Genomic DNA, 21,410 nt, shown 5'->3' on the forward strand with positions numbered 1-21,410 from the left:
CTTCAACACAAAGTTCAGAAGGTAGACAGCAGCAGTGGTCTGCCTCCTATACAACGAGTAAATTATTCATGATCATGAGTTCATCCATCTCCTTAGCTTTTTGTTCCTTGGAATGCAAGTGCATGTATGTAGTAGCGGCTAGGCCTGAGGTGGTCAGCGTTTTGGCGCATATCCTACCTCCTCCGAGGATTGCTGGATGTTTTCCTGCTACTATCCCAGTTCTATGACTCCCGTTAAAACAAAGCTTCAGGTGATGAATGATGGGTGAGGTGGTGGCAAAGGAGAAAGAGCAGGAGGAACAGGGACCATTCACATCAATATCTGGTCAGTCAACCACACATGTCTTGTAAGATATGTTTCTGCACCAAAAGGAGCGGTTCAGCTACACAGTTATAGGGTATACAGTGAGTGCAATGCCTACCAAAAATTTTGAGGCACTCCAATACCCCTTGGAAGTGAGATGGAGGTCAAAGGGCCCTAACTAAACCGTTTTTTCCATTTATAGCAGCTGGGTCTCCTGTACACTGTTGGCCTAAGCAGTGAATGGAAGGCTTTCCAAAAATTATGAGGAACTTCAATGCCCCTTGAAACAGACGTGGATTACAGCGTACTAAAAACCCAATGCACGTTGGGATGAGATGAGGCTGAGCTGTGTGTAATCGCCCATTAAGGCTTCTTGATCCATCTCATCATACTCTCTTTAATTTTCTGCAGAGAGCGTTGCAAAAGACAGACAAGTGGAAAGATGACGCTAATGATGGCGTCATCGCCAATCACCATCTTGGTGGACTCCTCAAAGTTTATCAGGATGGTACTCATCCTGAGTCTAATGGACAGACTGAAAGAAAGAACCAGGATGTTGAACAGTTTTTGCGTTGTTTTGTGGCGGACAATCAAGAGGTATGGTCTGAGTTTTTGCCTCTCACAGAATTTGCTCTTAACAATCATACATCCTCCTCTGCTGGGTGTTCTCCTTTTTTTTGCTGTACTGGGAGACATCCATCTTTTGGTTCGTTCTCCAAATTGGGGTTGGCTGTGCCGGAGGAGGAGAATTTTTCCAGTGATTTGGAGAGAGTTTGGACTAATGTACGTTGCAACCTTCAAGAGGCTAACAAGAAGTCCAAGAAGTATTTTGACAGAAAACGTAAGGAGGTTTTGTTTACTGTGGGTGACATGGTTTGGTTGTCCTCAAAGAACCTGCGGTTGAGGATTCCCTCTAAAAAACTGGGTCCTAAGCTTGTGGGTCCATTTAAAGTGCTTCAGGTTGTTAACCCGTCTGCGGTTAGGTTGGATGTCCCTACTTCTTGGAAGATTAATCCTGTGTTTCATGTTTCCTTGTTGAAAAAGGCTGATGTATCAGATAGGGATTCCACTGTCACAGTTCCTCCTGTGGTGGAAGACGGCGAATATGAAATTTCTCGTATCTTGAATTCTAGATGGCATAGAGGGAGATTACAGTATCTTGTCTCCTGGAAGGGTTTTGGCCCCGAAGATAACTCCTGGGTAAGGGCGGATGATGTCTCTGCTCCTAGGCTTGTTAGAGCTTTCCACAGGAGGTTTCCGGATAGGCCTGGGCCTGGAGGTTCCAGAGGATCCTCTTAAAAGAGGGGGTACTGTTTGAACCCTCCTGTTTGTTTTTTCCATCTTGTGTTTTGTGGTCACGTGACCATCTGCCTTTATATTCCGGCTCCGCCCTTCTGGCTGTGCTGGACTTCAGTGTTATTTGACTGTCTTTCTAGCCAGGTACTTCGGTGCCTATCTCTGTCAGTTCGCTTGGTCCTTCTGGGGCCTCTAGTACCTTTTTGTCTGTTTGTCTTTTTGTGTTCTGCAACAACTTCTCTGTTTAGGAGGTGTCCCATTTTTGTTCCAGTCCTTAGTTCTTTTAGGGACCCCTCCCCTTATGCTATAGGTCTTCGTTCAGACTAGCCGAGGACTAAGGCGGGTCTGTTTGCTAGGAGCAGGCAGCCCACTCCATCGTAGGGATTCGGCTTAGTATTGCTATAGGGACAGCTTTCCCCTGTCTTTCCTTAGTACATGTTGCAGATCATAACATCTTCTATACTGTTATTGCTATGCAGTGACTACAACTGCTGCCAAAAATTTGGCGGAAATCCAATGCCCCTTGCAAAAGACGTAGAGGTTAGAGGGCTTTCTGAAAACAATGTTCCCATTACTAGGAAGTGTGTCTCCCATACACAGGCCTGTTATTTGCTAATACTATCCTTCACAGATACCTAGTGTAAATAGCTTGACCGACACACTGCAATGGAATGAAAATGGAAGAAATGTCTGATTTTGGAACACTCTTATAGCTGTTATGTCTGACAGAGAACCACGGTTTTAAATAGCAGGCCTGTTATTTGCTAATACTACTGTATACTTCACAGACACCTAGTTTGAATAGCTTAACCGACACACTGCAACAGAATGGAAAAGGAGGCCAATATTCTCAACGTTCAGTTTAAATTTCTTGATTTTATCGCTGAAATATGGAACAGATCTGGCTTTATTCTGCAGTGAGAACAAGCAAATGGAGCAGAAAAATGGTGTACTCTGGATTGCTTTTTAAGCAAATAACCAGGATTAAGATAAAAAAAAATTCCCTGGCCCCTGATATATGGGGCTATGTCTACAAATATGTGTAAGAACAGCAGCAGCAGGAACATTCAGCGGACCCTCTTGCACTATATGCACTGCAGTCTGCCACATACACTGCTTGCCTGCCAAATTCCTGCTGTCACCACTAAATATATGCAGCTGGATTAGTCCTTAAAAGGACTGTTAGTTCAGATGGATATATATACACTGTGTGCAGAATTATTAGGCAAATGAGTATTTTGATCACATGATACTTTTTATACATGTTGTCCTACTCCAACCTGCATAGGCTTGAGAGCCAACTACCAAGTAAGTAAATCTGGTGATGTGCATCTCTGTAATGAGGAGGGGTGTTGACTAATGACATCAACACCCTCTATAAGGTGTGCTTAATTATTAGGCAACTTCCTTTCCTTTGGCAAAATGGGTCAAAAGAGAGATTTGACGAGCTCTGAAAAGTCCAAAATTGTGAGATGTCTTGCAGAGGGATGCAGCAGTCTTGAAATTTCCAATCTTTTGAAGCATGATCACCGAACAATCAAGCGTTTCATGGCAAATAGCCAACAGGGTCGCAAGAAGCATGTTGGCCAAAATAGGCGCAAAATAACTGCCCATGAATTGAGGAAAATCAAGCGTGAAGCTGCCAAGATGCCATTCGCCACCAGTTTTGCCATATTTCAGAGCTGCAACGTTACTGAAGTATCAAAAAGCACAAGGTGTGCGGTACTCAGGGACATGGCCAAGGTAAGGAAGGCTGAAAAATGACCACCTTTGAACAAGAAACATAAGATAAAACGTCAAGAATGGGCCAAGAAATATCTTAAGACTGATTTTTCAAAGGTTTTATGAACTGATGAAATGAGAGTGACTCTTGATGGGCCAGATGATTAGGCCAGAAGCTGGATCAGTAAAGGGCAGAGAGCTCCACTCCGACGCCAGCGAGGTGGAGGTGGGGTACTGGTATGGGCTGGTATCATCAAAGATGAACTTGTGGGACCTTTTCAGGTTGAGGATGGAGTGAAGCTCAACTCCCAGACCTACTGCCAGTTTCTGGAAGACAACTTCTTCAAGCAGTGGTACAGGAAGAAGTCGGTATCGTTCAAGAAAAACATGATTTTCATGCAGGACAATGCTCCATCACATGCATCCAACTACTCCACAGCGTGGCTGGCCAGTAAAGGTCTAAAAGAAGAAAAAATAATGACATGGCCCCCTTGTTCACCTGATCTGAACCCCATAGAGAACCTGTGGTCCATCATAAAATGTGAGATCTACAGGGAGAGAAAACAGTACACCTCTCGGAACAGTGTCTGGGAGGCTGTGGTGGCTGCTGCACGCAATGTTGATCAAAAACAGATCAAGCAACTGACAGAATCTATGGATGGAAGGCTGTTGAGTGTCATCATAAAGAAAGGTGGCTATATTGATCACTATTTTTTTGGGTTTTTGTCTTTGCATGTCAGAAATGTTTATTTCTAAATTTTGAGCACTGATATTGGTTTACCTGGTGAAAATAAACAAGTGAGATGGGATTATATTTGGTTTTTATTAAGTTGCCTAATAATTCTGCACATAAAATAGTTACTTGCACAAACAGATATCCTCCTAAGATAGCCAAATCTAAAAAAAAAAACACTCCAACTTCCAAAAATATTAAGCTTGGATATTTATGAGTCTTTTGCGTTGATTGAGAACATAGTTGTTGATCAATAATAAAAATAATCCTCTAAAATACAACTTGCCTAATAATTCTGCACACAGTGTATATATATATATACAGTTATATGAAAAAGTTTTGGCACCCCTATTAATCTTAAGCTTAATGTTTTATAAAAATTGGTGTTTTTGCAACAGCTATTTCAGTTTGATATATGTAATAAGTGTTGGACACAGTAATGTTTCTGCCTTGAAATGAGGTTTATTGTACTAACAGAAAATGTGCAATCTGCATTCAAACAAAATTTGACAGGTGCATAAGTATGGGCACCCTTATCATTTTCTTGTTTTAAATACTCCTACCTACTTTTTACTGACTTACTAAAGCACTTTTTTTGGTTTTGAATCCTCATTGAGCTTTGAACTTCATAGCCAGGTGTATGCAATCATGAGAAAAGCTACTTAAAGTGGCCACTTGCAAGTTGTTCTCCTGTTTGAATCTCCTCTGAAGAGTGGCATCATGGGCTCCTCAAAACAACTGTCAAATCATCTGAAAACAAAGATTATTCAACATAGTTGTTCAGGGGAAGGATACAAAAAGCTGTCTCAGAGATTTAACCTGTCAGTTTCCACTGTGAGGCACATAGTAAAGAAATGGAAGAACACAGGGACAGTTCTTGTTAAGGCCAGAAGTGGCAGGCCAAGAAAAACATCAGAAAGGCAGAGAAAAAGAATGGTGAGATCAGTCAAGGACAATCCTCAGACCACCTCCAGAGAGCTGCAGCATCAACTTGCTGCAGATGGTGTCACTGTGCATCGGTCAACTATACAACGCACTTTGCACAAGGAGAAGCTGTATGGGAGAGTGATGCGAAAGAAGCCGTTTCTGCAAGCACGCCACAAACAGAGTCGGCTGAGATATGCAAAAGCACATTTGGAGAAGCCAATTTCTTTTTGGAAGAAGGTCCTGTGGACTGATCAAACCAAGATTGAGTTGTTTGGTCATACAAAAAGGCGTTATGCATGGCGGCAAAAAAACACAGCATTCCAAGAAAAACACTTGCTACCCACAGTAAAATTTGGTGGAGGTTCCATCATGCTTTGGGGCTGTGTGGCCAATGCCGGCACCGGGAATCTTGTTAAAGTTGAGGAACGCATGGATTCCACTCAGTATCAGCAGATTCTTGACAATAATGTTCAAGAATCAGTGATAAAGTTGAAGTTACGCAGGGGATGGATCTTTCAGCAAGACAATGATCCAAAACACCGCTCCAAATCTACTCAGGCATTCATGCAGAGGAACAATTACAATGTTCTGGAATGGCCATCCCAGTCCCCAGACCTGAATATCATTGAACATCTGTGGGATCATTTGAAGAGGGCTGTCCATGCTCGGCGACAATCAAACTTAACTGAACTGGAAAGAGGAATGGTCAAAAATACCTTCATCCAGGATCCAGGAACTCATTAAAAGCTACAGGAAGCGACTAGAGGCTGTTATTTTTGCAAAAGGAGGATCTACTAAATATTAATGTCACTTTTCTGGTGAGGTGCCCATACTTATGCACCTGTCAAATTTTGTGTGAATGCAGATTGCACATTTTCTGTTAGTACAATAAACCTCATTTCAAGGCAGAAACATTACTGTGTCCAACAGTTATTACATATATCAAACTGAAATAGCTGTTGCAAAAACACCAATTTTTTATAAAACAATAAGCTTAAGATTAATAGGGGTGCCCAAACTTTTTCATATAACTGTATATATATATATATATATGTTGTTGGAATACCTATACTAACAGGACGTTCAATGGACTCTCTTGTGCTGTATCATGCACTACGGTCTGCCACATACACTGCCTGCCTGCCTAACTCCTGCTATCACCACTGAATATATGCAGCTGGATTAGTCCTCAGAAGGACTGTTAGTTCAGTTGGATATATATATATATGTTGTGGAATACCTATACTAACTATGAAGAAGCAAATCTCTCCCTGACGCAGCAGCAGCTCTCCCTACTCTGCCTGGTTCTGGAGTAGACTGTGACGAGCATGGCGACTCCCGGTCTTATATACACCTGATGATGCTGTGCGACCATCAAATCACTGTACTGCTCACAACCAAAATGGCTACGGCATTACAGTGCATTGCAGGCAATCCCTGAATGTTCATTGGCTCTCTAAAGAGCCCCAAACATGCAGGGAGGTGACCCGAGTTTCCGCCCGAGCAACCCGGAAGTAGTACCGAGCACAATAATAATAATATTTATTTTTATATAGCACTAACATATTTCGCAGTGCTTTACATACATTATCGTCACTGTCCCCATCAGGGCTCACAATCTAGATTCCCTATCAGTATGTCTTTGGAGTGTGGGAGGAAACCCACGCAAACACAGGGAGAACATACAAACTCGTTGCAGATGTTGTCCTTGGTGGGATTTGAACCCAAGACCCCAGCACTGCAAGGCTGCAGTGCTAACCACTGCGCTACCGTGCCGCACAATCACTCATCACTAGTCTTAACATTTCAAAAATTTTTTAGTAACATCAGCAGCACTAGCAACAAGAGGCACAGAAGCCATGACAAAGGTGTCACAGAACGCAATAACGTGAGATCAATGCAGCACACTAAAAACTGCCCCATTGCCTAGTCTGCAACTGGGGTGCAGAAGTCATTGGGTATCCATGACTTGTTCATCTTGATGAAAGTTAGGCGGTCTACACTACACTCTGCTGGTGCACGGGCTGGTCTAAAAAATGTTTGAAATGACATTTACACTGCTGCTACTTCTAATGTTTTTGCGTTGACAACTCGAATTTCCTGGGGTTGGAAGTCTATAACTGCGATGCACAATGTGTGCTTCACTGCTGTCTTGGGGAAAACTAGTCTCAAGATTGTCTTCAAGCATGTTTTGATACTCCAGCATGGGCGCATCCTTTCCAGGGGGGAAGCATCTGGCAAAATTTACTCTAGTACCGTAAATCGAACAGGGTGGCAAGCCAGTAGTCAGTACTATTTCTAAACCTAACAATACAGGCAACAATCATGTTGCAGATAGTGCAGCAAGAAGGCGCTCATGGGTCTGTCTCTTCAATGAGGTTCAAGTCCATACTGTGTTGGTGGTGGGATAACACTCAAGTTTGCTACATCCATCCTCTCCCACCAACCACGGAAAACAAAGAGAGGATCATTATCTTCTTCATCTCCTGTTACACGCCCATCCCCTCTTCCTCCTTGTCCTCCTCCATTTGTTCCTTGCCTCCTGAACCTTCACTAACAGTTTCTTTAGTACCATGAGCCCCCCTTAATCACTGCAATCCACCCTCCCATGGCAACCGCCTGTGAGAGGACAGTCAGAAACTTAGAGATATTGTTATCATTCCGCATCCTCCTCTGCTTCCTCCTCTTCCCCTGGGAACAACACCTCCTCCCACAGACTATTTAATGTGTCCTCCAGCAGGTAGATGACAGGAATAGTGATGCTGATATTGGCATTGTCCGCCCTAACCATCTTAGTAGCCATTTCAAAAATGTGCATAAGGGTGCAGAGGTCCTTCATCTGTGTCCACTCCGCAAGTGTGATTTGCACCACATTCATACTGCGTTGACCCAGTGTCACGCAAGGTGTGGGAAAGACTTAGTGCAACACAAAGGGAAGAGGGAAAGGGAGCTCAGACACTACGGAAAGGGGGGAGTGGAGATCTTCTAGTCTGGTCTAGTGTCACCCTGTCTCAACTACCATCCTTATATTGGCTCATCACCAATCGCCGCACGTGTGCCTCGCCCTGACTTTCCCTGGCGTATGGCTAAGGCTAGGGAAGGAAGGAGATGAGCAATAGCCGATCTCCACTAAACTCTATAGACAACAAGGGTAGACAAACAGGGGGGGAATTGCTTAGCTTTAGACGACGCCAAACAAATACGCACACGGCCTCAAGCTCCAGAGAGGACGAAGTACTACTCTTGCTAAGCCTCACAAGTAGTAATGAATATCGCTGGCACCGACCTCTTCAGCCAGAGGGAGGTAGCAGTTGGGTCCTAGAGACATCCCACCTCTAAAAATATTTTTGTAATGCCAAACGTAGAGATCTACTGCAACCAACTGCAGGGCGACTGTCTGTCACCTCTGACACACCCGTGACACCCAGGCTATGTAAAATGACATAATGAACCAGGGCTTGTAGGTGCTGCCACAATCGCTGCAACATGTGCAGAGTTGAATTAAACCATATCAGCACATCGTATATCAACAGGTTAACCGGTAGGCTGAAAGATCTCTACAGCTATGCAAGTCGATGAACCGCAGATTGCAAATGGCGGAAGTGAGCACACAGAGGCTTCCGCAGCAGCACATCCAGGCCAGGATAGTGGAGGAGAAATTGCTGTACCACCAGGTTGAGGATGTGAGCCAGTGCAAGGCACGTGTATGAGGTTGCCCTGGCGTAGGGCCGCCACTAGGTTCAACCATTATCGCACATGGCCTTCCCTGGCTCCAGGTTCAGTGGAGACAGCCATTGCTCAAACTCGGCCTGGATAGTTGTCTACAACTCTTGAGCTGTATAACTGCGATCTCCAAGGCATATTAATTTAAACACTGCCTGATTGCAGAGAGCCCTGGCTGCACAGTACAGAGGTGGGGGAGATTCTCTCTCCACTGTTGGAATGTTAGTTTAGTTCTCCATCTTCTGGTGTGTAGTGCTTTAGTTCTCCAACACTAGCTGTTTAGTAGTTTAGTTCTCCAACCCCTGTTGTCTAGTAGTTTAGTTTTCCATCTTCTGGTGGATAGTGGTTTAGTTCTCCATCCCCAAGCTCCCTGCAAGCCTTGGGGGTTCCAAGACTTGTGGAGCAGCCAATTCCGTGCCTGCCCCCACAGCCAACAGAGTTACCCAGTGCCCAGTCAGTGAGATGTAATTCCCCTGGCCATGCTTGCTTGTCCACGTGTCAGTGGTGAAATGCACCCTGTCAGACATAGATTTTTTCAAAGAATGGTTGATGTCTGCAATATGCTGGCGTAGCGCAGACACATCTTTCATAGAGAAGTAATGGCGACTGGGCAACTGGTACTGGGGGACTGTGACGGCCATCAGCTTTCGGAAAACATCTCTATCCACCAGGCGGAAAGGCAGCATTTCCGTGGCCAACAGATTGGAGATGGTGAAGGTCATGTTCTTTGCTTTGACATGTAGGAGGAAACAATCTTTTACGTGACCACAACTGTGGTACTGGGGATTGGCTGCTGTCCTGAGAGAGGGTGGAGTAGGGTGAACACCACAAACTGCTGGACTGTGAGAAAGGTGCAGGTGGAGATGTTATAGTGTATTGAAAAAGATGTGGTGTGCTCGGTGTCTGAGATCAGTCAAAAACAGCAGGCATGTCCTCTTCCATAACAGCTGAAAGGCTCTCACTCCCCCAGTCTGTTGCTAGTAAACAAGTGGAGGTTCTGCGGCCAGTGACCTGGGTGATAACACTTGCCACGGTGACGGAGGAGGAAGAAGCAGCAGTGGCAGATGATGGGGCAGCCGGTGGTTGGCGAGGCCCACTAGTCTGCTTTTTAGAGCAGTGAGATTCCCAGTCTAATGCATGTTGATCGCGCATGTTCCAGTTCATGCATGTAGTAGTCATATTATTGCAATTTTTGCCTATACTCAATCGTTTTTTACAAAGTTGGCAGATAACGTGAGTTGTGTCATCCTTTGCGGTCTCCTAAAAGACCCAGGCTAGGCAACCCTTGCCACCCCTGCGAACTGGAGACCCGTGACAGCTGCTGGCCACAGTTGTCGCTGTGGATACAGTGCTTATTCTGGTTGCATCACTCAGTGTTTGTGCAGGAAGCCGCAATGTAACCTCTTCGTCTTCCTCCTCCTCCACCTCCTCTGCTGAGCTAATCAGCTTCGTGCCTCTGGGTTCACACCAAGTGAGATCTACAACCTCATCATCATCCTATTTGTTCTCCCACTCTTGGCCCTGAGAGTCACCCTCCTCCTCTACCTGCACTGACAGCACAGTATGGTCCGTGTGCGTTTCAGGTATCTGAGTCTCATCAGTATCACCGAATTCATCATCTTTCCACCTTCTCATTCAACCCCCTCAACTGAGCTATCCATAAAAGTCAATGGCTGCCCTCTCTCCCTATTCCCGCAACTTGACTCTGATCTCTTCTTCAAACCTGAGATCCAAGCCCTTTCCACTTCCTGCCGACTCCAACTCCAAAATATCTCCCAGATCCGCACATTCCTCAACCATGAATCTGCAGAAACACCATCTCCCACCTACTGCAACCTCCTGCTTTGTGGCCTCCCTTCTAACACTTTCACACCCCTCCAATCTATCCAAAACTTTGCTGGCCGACTAATACACCTGTCACTCTGCTATTCCCCGGCTTCTCCCCTCTGTCAATCCCTGCACTGGCTCCCTGTTGCCCAGAGACTCCAGTTCAAAACCTTAACTTTGGCATACAAAGCCATCCAAAACCTGTCTCCTCCATACATCTGTGACCTAGTCTCCCAGTACTTACCTGCGCGCAACCTCCGATCCTCACAAAATCTCCTTCTCTACTCCCCTCTTATCTCCTCCTCCCACAATCGCATACAAGATTTCTCCCGTGCATTCCCCCTACTCTGGAACTCTCTACCCCAACGTATCAGACTCTCGCCTACCATGGGAAACTTCAAAAGGAACCTGAAGACCCACCTCTTCCGACAAGCGTACAACCTGCAGTAACCCTAGCTCCACCATACCGCTGCATGACCAGATGTACCCTCACCTACTGTATCCTTACTCATCCCTTGTAGGTTGTTGTGAGCCCTTGCGGCAGGGCCAGATCCAGGTTTTGTGGGTCCTGGGCGAAAGATTCTCAGTGGGCCCCTTTAACACATACCACGTCTCATGATGCACAGATACTGCAGAGAAATATATATATATAGTGCAAGGCCAAAGATTTCACTTCTTACATTACATGAGTGATATCTATTGTAAATTCTACAATAGCTCAGAAACCGGTGAATCGCTCCATACAGGATACTGGACCCCATATAACGCTCCATACAGGATACTGGCCCCCATATAACGCTCCATACAGGATACTGGCCCCCATATAACGCTGCATACAGGATAGTGAGCCCCATATAACGCTCCATACAGGATATTGGCCCCCATATAACGCTCCATAAAGAATACTGGCCCCCATATAACGCTCCATGCAGGATGCACCCCCACATAATGCTCCATGCAGGCTGTTCCCTCCACATAATGCCTCATGCAGGCTGTTCCCCACGCAGGCTGTTCCCCCCACATAATGGCCCACACACGCTGTTCCCCCCACATTTCACCCCCTCTTATAATGCCCCATTCAGGATGTCACACACACCCCCTCACTTATAATGCCCCATGCAGGATGTCACCCCCCTCGCTTATAATGCCCCATGCAGGATGTCACACCCCCTCCCTTATAATGCCCCATGCAGGATGCCACCCCCCCTCCCTTATTATGCCCCATGCAGGATGTCACACACACCCCCTCCCTTATAATGCCCCATGCAGGATGTCACACTCCCCCCTCCTTTAAAATGCCCCCTGCAGGATGTCACCCCCCCTTATAATGCCCCATGCAGGATGTCATCCCCCCCCTTATAATGCCCAATGTAGGATGCTACATACCCCCACCCTACCCCACCCCACCATATAATGCCCCATGCCTCCATACAATTAAAAAAATAAAAATCAAATATTCACCTCACTCCTCACCTGCTGCCGCTGCTCCGGACTCCTCATGCGCGCTGGCGTCTTCCCGCTCTGTGCTGTGACTTCTCAGGAGAGCGCGCGGTGGAAAGACGTCACCGCGCCCTCTGACCTGAGATGTCACTGTGCAGCAGCCGCGGAAAAGACAGGACCTGCTGCGGAGGCATGGGGAGAGGTAAGTATTGCGCCGGCTGCCGGGGCCCTGAGAAAGCGGGGGGGCGGCGCTGGCACCGCTCTCCTCCGCTCACGAATCCCATAGCGCGGTGGGGTGCCCGGCGGCGAGTGGGCCCTCCCGCCTGCTCAGGGCCCCGGCACTTGCCCGGGTGCTGACGCCGGCCCTGCCTCGCGGGCAGGGTCCTCTTTACTCCTCCTGTACCAGTCAGTGACCCCTTTTCACTTGTAAAGTGCCATAAAATAAATGGCTCTTTAATAAATAATAACAATAATTATACTATTTGTACACTGTGGGTTAATTGATACCACTTTTTCCGGTGTCTGCCCTCAATTTTAGCTGCTTTGGAACTTTTTGGCCCCCTTTGAAGGTGTTGTCTATGAGTTTGGTTTTGCCTCCGATTGAATGCAATGGGATTCGGATATTTTTGTCAAACTGTACGACGAATTGTTTGGAGAATATGGGGAAGTTCGCTGATCTGAACCGAATTGAACCTTGAGAGGTTCGGACATCTCTAGTTACAACCTACAGTGCCTTGTGAAAGTATTTGGCCCCCTTGAACTTTTCTACCTTTTGCCACATTTCTGGCTTCAAACATAAAGATATAAAATTCTAATTATTTTGGGAAGAATCAACAACAAGTTGGACACAATCGTGAAGTGGAACGAAATTTATTGGATATTTTAGACTTTTTTAACAAATGAAAAACTGAAAAGAGGGGCGTGCAATATTATTCGGCCCCATTGAGTTAATACTTTGTAGCGCCACCTTTTGCTGCGATTACGGCTGCAAGTCGCTTGGGGTATGTCTCTATCAGTTTTGCACATCGAATGGCTGAAATTCTTGCCCATTCTTCCTTGCAAAACAGCTCGAGCTCAGTGAGGTTGGATGGAGAGCGTTTGTGAACAGCAGTTTTCAGCTCTTTCCACAGATTCTCGATTTGGATTCAGGTCTTGACTTTGACTTGGCCATTCTAACACCTGGATACGTTTATTTTTGAACCATTCCAATGTAGATTTTGCTTTATGTTTAGGATCATTATGTTTGGGATCTTCCAGAATGGTCCTGTATTTGGCTCCGTCTATCTTCTCATCAATTTTAACCATCTACCCTGTCCCTGTTGAAGAAAAGCAGTCCAAACCATGATGCTGCCACCACCATGTTTGACAGTGACGATGGTGTTTTGAGGGTGATGAGCTGTGTTGCTTTTACGCCAAACATATCATTTTGCATTGTGTCCAAAAAGTTCGAATTTGGTTTCATCTGAGCAGAGCACTTTATTCCACATGTCTGATGTGTCTCCCAGGTGGCTTGTGGCAAACTTCAAACAAGACTTTTTATGGATATCTTTGAGAAATGGCTTTCTTCTTGCCACTCTTCCATAAAGGCCAGATTTGTGCAGTGTATGACTGATTGTTGTCCTATGGTCAGACTCTCCCACCTCAGCTGTAGATCTCTGCAGTTCATCCAGAGTGATCATGGGCCTTTTGGCTGCATCTCTGTTCAGTCTTCTCCTTGTTCGAGATGAAAGTTTAGAGGGACGTCGGGGTCTTGGTAGATTTGCAGTGGTCTGATACTCCTTCCATTTCAATATGATCGCTTGCACAGTGCTCCTTGAGATGTTTAAAACTTGGGAAATCTTTTTGTATCCAAATCCGGCTTTAAACTTCGCCACAACAGTATCTCGGACCTGCCTGGTGTGTTCCTTGGTCTTCATGATGCTCTCTGCACTTGAAACAGAACCCTGAGACTATCACAGAGCAGGTGCATTTATACGGAGACTTGATTACACACAGGTGGATTCTATTTATCATTACCAGTCATTTAGGAGAACATTGGATCATTCAGAGATCCTCACTGAACTTCTGGAGTGAGTTTGCTGCACTGAAAGTTAAGGGGCCGAATAATATTGCACGCCCCACTTTTCAGTTTTTAATTTTTTTAAAAAGTTTAAAATATCCAATAAATTTCGTTCCACTTCACGATTGTGTCCCACTTGTTGTTGATTCTTCCCCAAAAAATAGAATTTTATATCTTTATGTTTGAAGCCAGAAATGTGCCAAAAGGTAGAAAAGTTCAAGGGGGACAAATACTTTCACAAGGCACTGTACATGTGAAAATAATAATCATTATTACCTGTTTGCTACAATTGATTACTTATACACCTGACTATATTTCTAGAAAGTCCCTGACTTTGTACAAGTGAACCTAGAAAGATGTCTTTTCTTTATTCACTTTGCACTTTGTTAATTAATAAAAATAAACTATTAACACTTCTGTATGTGAAAGCTTTCTTACTTTGCAACATTTTTTTCACACCTAAACATTTTGCACAGCACTGTATATATATATATATATATATATATATATATATATATATATAAAATAGGTGTTCTTTGTGCGGCCGTCTACATCAGGGGACCTCAAACTACGGCCCGTGGGCCACATGAGGCCCGCGGAGGATTTTTATCCGACCCGCCAGGCTGTGGGCGGAGGAGAGCGGTGTCAGCGCCCGCTCCCTCCCGCTTGCTCAGGGCCCCGGCAGCCGGATACTTACCTCTCCCCGTGCCTCTGTAGATCCGCTGTCTTCCTGCTGTGCGCTCCCTGTGACGTCTCAGGTCAGAGGGTGCGGTGACGTCTTTACACCGCGCCCTACCCTGAGCCATCACAGGCAGCGCAGAGCAGGATGAGGCCAGCGAAGATGGAGTCCGGACCTTAGCAGCTGCGGCAGGTGAGGAGGAGTGAGGTGAGTATTTGATTTATTTATTTTTTTAATGTATGGAGGCATGGGACATAATATTAGGGGTGACATCCTGCATGGGGCATTATAAAGACAGGGGAGTGATATCCTGCATGGGGGATTATATGGGGGGTGACATCCTGAATGGTACATTATAACGACAGGGGAGTCATATCCTGCATGGGGCATTATATGGGGGGTGACATCCTGCATGGGGCATTATAAAGACAGGGGAGTGATATCATGCTTGGGGCATTATATGGGGGGTGACATGCTGCATGGGGCATTATATGGGGTGGTGACATGCTGCATGGGGCATTATATGGGGGGTGACAGGCTGCATGGGGCATTATATGGGGGGGTGACATCCTGAATGGGGCATTATAACGACAGGAGAGTGATATCCTGCATGGGGCATTATATGGGGGGGTGACATCCTGCATGGGGCATTATAAAGACAGGGGAGTGATATCCTGCATGAGGCATTATATGGGGGGTGACATCCTGAATGGGGCATTATATGGGGGGGTGACATGCTGCATGGGGCATTATTTGGGGGGTGACATCCAGCATGGGGCATTATATGGGGGGGGGTGACATCCTGAATGGGGCATTATAAAGACAGGGGAGTGATATCTTGCATGGGGCATTATATGGTGGGAGAAAGGGACATCCTGCATGGGGCATTATATGGGGGGTGACATCCTGCATGGGGCATTATAAGGGGGAAACAGCCTGCATGGGGCATTATAAGGGGGGAACAGCCTGCATGGGGCATTATAAGGGTGGAACAGCCTGCATAGGGCATTATAAGGGGGAAACAGCCTGCCTATTGAGGACCTATGCTGCCTATTGGGGACATTTACTTGCCCATTGAGGACCTATGCTGCCTATCGGGGACATTTACCTCCCCACTGAGGACCTATGCTGCCTATTGGGGACATTTACCTGCCTATTGGGGACCTATGCTGCCTATTGGGGACATTTACCTGCCCATTAAGGACCTATGCTGCCTATTGGGGACATTTACCTGCCTATTGAGGACCTATGCTGCCTATTGGGGACATTTACCTGCCTATTGGGGACCTATGCTGCCTATTGGGGACATTTACCTGCCCATTAAGGACCTATGCTGCCTATTGGGGACATTTACCTGCTTATTGGGGACCTATGCTGCCTATTGGGGACATTTACCTGCCCATTATGGACCTATGCTGCCTATTGGGGACATTTACCTGCCTATTGGGGACCTATGCTGCCTATTGGGGACCTATGCTGCCTATTGGAGACATTTAACTGCCTATTGAGGACCTATGCTGTCTATTGGGGACATTTCCCTGCCTTTTGGGGACCTATGCTGCCTATTGGGGACATTTACCTGCCTATTGGGGACCTATGCTGCCTATTGGGGATATTTACCTGCCTATTGGGGACCTATGTTGCCTATTGGGGACATTTACCTGCCTATTGAAATACCGGTTGATTTAACTTTACTTGTTCTTCATTTTAAACATTGTATTTGTTCCTGTATTGTTTTTTTTTACTTCAAAATAAGATATGTGCAGTGTGCATAGGAATTTGTTCATAGTTTTTTTTAAAAACTATATTCCGGCCCTCCAATGGTCTGAGGGACAGTGAACTGGCCCCCTATTTAAAAAGTTTGAGGACCCCTGGTCTACATCATCTGGGTGATCAGGGATCAGCTCTAGCGGCCATGTCACAATATATTCGACAAACACGGAAATTCATCTAGGAGAAGAATGATGTACAGTAGGTAAATGATCAGCCCATGAATCACACTGGTCACAGGATATGATTCTCCGGTTGGGAAGAGAGACTGTTCTGTCGCCGGCTCCTCCCAGGTGCAGACAGTTAATTTGCATAACCAGCGACAAAGCTTTAAAAGTCTTTATTCTACAATCTGTTGGGGCATTTAGGATTATAGTAACACGCTGGTGATGCCTGTCTCATGACGTATACCCTACTGGGGGCAGTTCAGAAGGCATAAACCATATGACATGTTTCCTTTAAATATCATTACTCCATCTACTGCTACTTATTCAGACGACATCACTGATGACATCAGCACAGCTGGCAGTACTGACCCTGTGCGACATCACTGATGACATCAGCACAGCTGGCAGTACTGACCCTGTGCAACATCACTGATGACATCAGCACAGCTGGCAGTACTGACCCTGTGCGACATCACTGATGACATCAGCACAGCTGGCAGTACTGACCCTGTGCGACATCACTGATGACATCAGCACAGCTGGCAGTACTGACCCTGTGTAACATCACTGATGACATCAGCACAGCTGGCAGTTTTGACCCTGTGTAACATCACTGATGACATCAGCACAGCTGGCAGTACTGACCCTGTGTGACATCACTGATGACATCAGCACAGCTGGCAGTACTGACCCTGTGTAACATCACTGATGACATCAGCACAGCTGGCAGTACTGACCCTGTGTAACATCACTGATGACATCAGCACAGCTGGCAGTACTGCCCCTGTGTAACATCACTGATGACATCAGCACAGCTGGCAGTACTGACCCTGTGCGACATCACTGATGACATCAGCGCAGCTGGCAGTACTGACCCTGTGCGACATCACTGATGACATCAGCACAGCTGGCAGTACTGACCCTGTGCGACATCACTGATGACATCAACACAGCTGGCAGTACTGACTCTGTGTAACATCACTGATGACATCAGCACAGCTGGCAGTACTGACCCTGTGCAACATCACTGATGACATCAGCACAGCTGGCAGTACTGACCCTGTGTAACATCACTGATGACATCAGCACAGCTGGCAGTACTGACCCTGTGTAACATCACTGATGACATCAGCACAGCTGGCAGTACTGACCCTGTGTAACATCACTGATGACATCAGCACAGCTGGCAGTACTGACCCTGAGCGACATCACTGATGACATCAGCACAGCTGGCAGTACTGACCCTGAGCGACATCACTGATGACATCAGCACAGCTGGCAGTACTGACCCTGAGCGACATCACTGATGACATCAGCACAGCTGGCAGTACTGACCCTGTGCGACATTACTGATGACATCAGCACAGCTGGCAGTACTGACCCTGTGCGACATCACTAATGTCATCAGCACAGCTGGCAATACTGACCCTGTGTAACATCACTGATGACATCAGCGCAGCTGGCAGTACTGACCCTGAGCGACATCACTGATGACATCAGCACAGCTGGCAGTACTGACCCTGTGCGACATTACTGATGACATCAGCACAGCTGGCAGTACTGACCCTGTGTAACATCACTGATGACATCAGCACAGCTGGCAGTACTGACCCTGTGTAACATCACTGATGACATCAGCGCAGCTGGCAGTACTGACCCTGTGTGACATCACTGATGACATCAGCACAGCTGGCAGTTCGGACCCTGTGTGACATCACTGATGACATCAGCGCAGCTGGCAGTTCTGACCCTGTGTGACATCACAATGCAGCCCTTAGTGATCTATGCGCTGGAGGACACTGGAGTCTTTTGAGGGTTTGATGTTGGAGAAAATGGATTTGCGGAGCATTGCTGTAGTGCTGTTCACAATTGTTTTCTATTGTGTAGAAGGGAGACCTGTTGAAACACCAGAGGGTAAGAAACATTGATAAATAAGGATTATATATTGTATTTTTTTCTATATGTTGATGGGTATTGGTTATAAAATAGTTGTGTGTGATATTGCATTTTATCGCCATTCTCTTGAAAGTCATAGAACTGCAATACCGGACACGGGTCATGGGCAGAAGTGGTGCTGTGGTGTGAAAAAACTAGCCATTATTCTATAATTTAAGAATTCCCTTTTATAGAATAAAATGGGAATGTCTGAAGCCACCACTAGAGGGAGCTCACTGAATGCTGACTTCTATTGAGTTGAGTGTATACTTGTGTGTAGTAGTTCCCATATTCTCTAGTGGTGGCAGACAGAATTGTGTCATTTACCTCTATGGCTATGCAGCCATTGTGAGCTCCGTATGAGAAAACTCAGCTCTGACCATTATAAAGAAGTATGAGGATATTAATCAGTGAGACATTTTGAACATATTTACATCCTGAATCTTATTTATGGGAGAACATTTACTGTCAGCTGATGATACAATGTATTTAATGTCTCTACGGCTTTTCATAGAGGTAAATGGAGGTAGAATCCACTGTACATATGATATTCCCATATAATGGCCATCAGTCCGGTCGTGTCTCTGATGACATCAGCAGCGTTCAGCAGCCCTGCCCCCACACTATAGCATTCTGACACTGTGTGACATCACAGCGCTGGGCCCAGTGCTCTATGTGTTGGGTCTTTTGAGGGTTAATTTTGTACCATATAAAAATGGAGAAAATTGTTCTATATGTTTGTTAATTTGCTCATGTTTAGTTAAGAAAGTTCTAATGATATAAGCAGGTAATGGACATTATCACTGGGGACTGTGTTTGTAGGGTTCGGTTATAAGGAGTCTTCTGTCCCCTTCATGTTACAGTATTGGGGTCACTTGCTGCTATCATGGGGTTCATGTCTTCATTTTCCTTCTTTCTCTTATGGACAGTGGTTTCCCAGAGATCATGGGCTGTGATATTCCCCAGCTTGAACTTGAGGATCAGCGACGATAATAACAGTGAGTAGTCAATTCCTTCATCTCCTGATTCTACTCCCATCATCCTATACCAAGTCCTGCCTGCACTTATATATATAATGTGACGCCCCTGATCCTGACAATGTCTTCTAGAATATTCCGCCTGGGATAGGAATTAATAACCGGCATCTTGTTTCTTTATTCCCAGTCATTGGTCGCTATGTCCAGCCCGTGTGTCTGATGATAATGTTTAGGTTCTTGGTCGGGATCTGGATCTGCTGGTGAGTTTCCATCTTCTCCTCTACATATCACATTATTCGTTTCCCATATAAATAGGCAGTATGGTGGCTCAGTGGTTAGCACTGTAGTCTTGCAGCACTGGGTCCTGGGTTCAAATCCCACCAAGGACAACATCTGCAAGGAGTTTGTATATCCTCCCCGTGATTGCGTGGGTTTCCTCCGGGTTCTCCGGTTTCCTCCCACACTATAAAATCATACTGATAGGGAGTTTAGAATGTGAGCCACAACAATGTGGGTTTCTCTGGGTAGTCCGAGTTTCCTCTTACACTTCAAAGACATAGTGAATCTAGATTGTGAGCCCCAGTGGGCACAGAGCCAATGATGTCTGTAAAGAGCTGTGGAATTAATGGTGCTATATAAGTAAGGAAAATAAATAAATAAAAAATACCTACAGGGGGCGCAGTAACTACAGCAGCCGGGCAATACTACAGGACTGTGTGGACTGTGATATAATCAGTAGCTGCCGTTCTCCTGGTCCTGGTGCTGTATTATGATGTAATATATACTAGGACTGGTATACGCTGTACCTTTATATCTCACCCTCTGTAGTGGGGGAGGGGCAGGGGCATATTCTTGTGGATAACTGAATATTATCTTATGTACTAGTTTATATTAATACATTTCTCTGTGTCACAGTTACCTGTATGGCGTCCGGAGACATCGGGGCATACTGGAGGAGTCAGACCTGACCGAAGTTGCTGTGGTCCTGGAGCCAGGTAACTATTAATATAAAACCCAGGTACAAGCAAAGCCTATGTCACCCGGGCTCTTCAATGCTAACACAGTAATGTCCAAGTGATCTCAACCTATCTGGATAGGGAAAAATGAATGGCGACCATCTCACAATCCAAGAGGAACACTGTCTGTGACACAAACTTTAGTTTAGGGATTTTTGTTTAGTAGCAAAATTAGAACAGAGGGGTATTCAACTGCCCTCCTTGTCTCAGTGTGTGAGGAAGAAAAAGAGTGCTGCTATTAAGGTGCTGTTACCACCCGTGTGCACAGCGCTGTCCCAGCTCTGACCCTGCGCTGTCTCCCCTGTACAAGAAGTCACAAGATTGTCCCCATCTTGGCTGCCATCCTGTAATAACGTCCTCCATCCTGGAACCTATTCTGTAAGGATGTCTATCATCCTGCCCCATCCTGTAATAACGTCCTCCATCCTGGAACCTATTCTGTAATAATGTCTATCATCCTGCCCCGTCCTGTAATATTGTCCCCCTTCTTGGCCCTTATCCTGAAATAATGTCTATCGTCCTGCCCCATCCTGTAATATTGTCTCCCTTCCTGGCCCCTATCCTGTAATAATGTCTATCGTCCTGCCCCATCCTGTAATATTGTCTCCCTTCCTGGCCCCTATCCTGTAATAATGTCTATCGTCCTGCCCCATCCTGTAATATTGTCTCCCTTCCTGGCCCCTATCCTGTAGTAATGTCTATCGTCCTGCCCCATCCTGTAATATTGTCTCCCTTCCTGGCCCCTATCCTGTAATAATGTCTATCGTCCTGCCCCATCCTGTAATATTGTCTCCCTTCCTGGCCCCTATCCTGTAGTAATGTCTATCGTCCTGCCC

The sequence above is a fragment of the Phyllobates terribilis genome, unplaced genomic scaffold, assembly GCF_046119375.1.
Source record: "Phyllobates terribilis strain yellow unplaced genomic scaffold, ASM4611937v1 Scaffold_5__5_contigs__length_657084704, whole genome shotgun sequence".
In the NCBI taxonomy this organism is placed as follows: Eukaryota; Metazoa; Chordata; class Amphibia; order Anura; family Dendrobatidae; genus Phyllobates; species Phyllobates terribilis.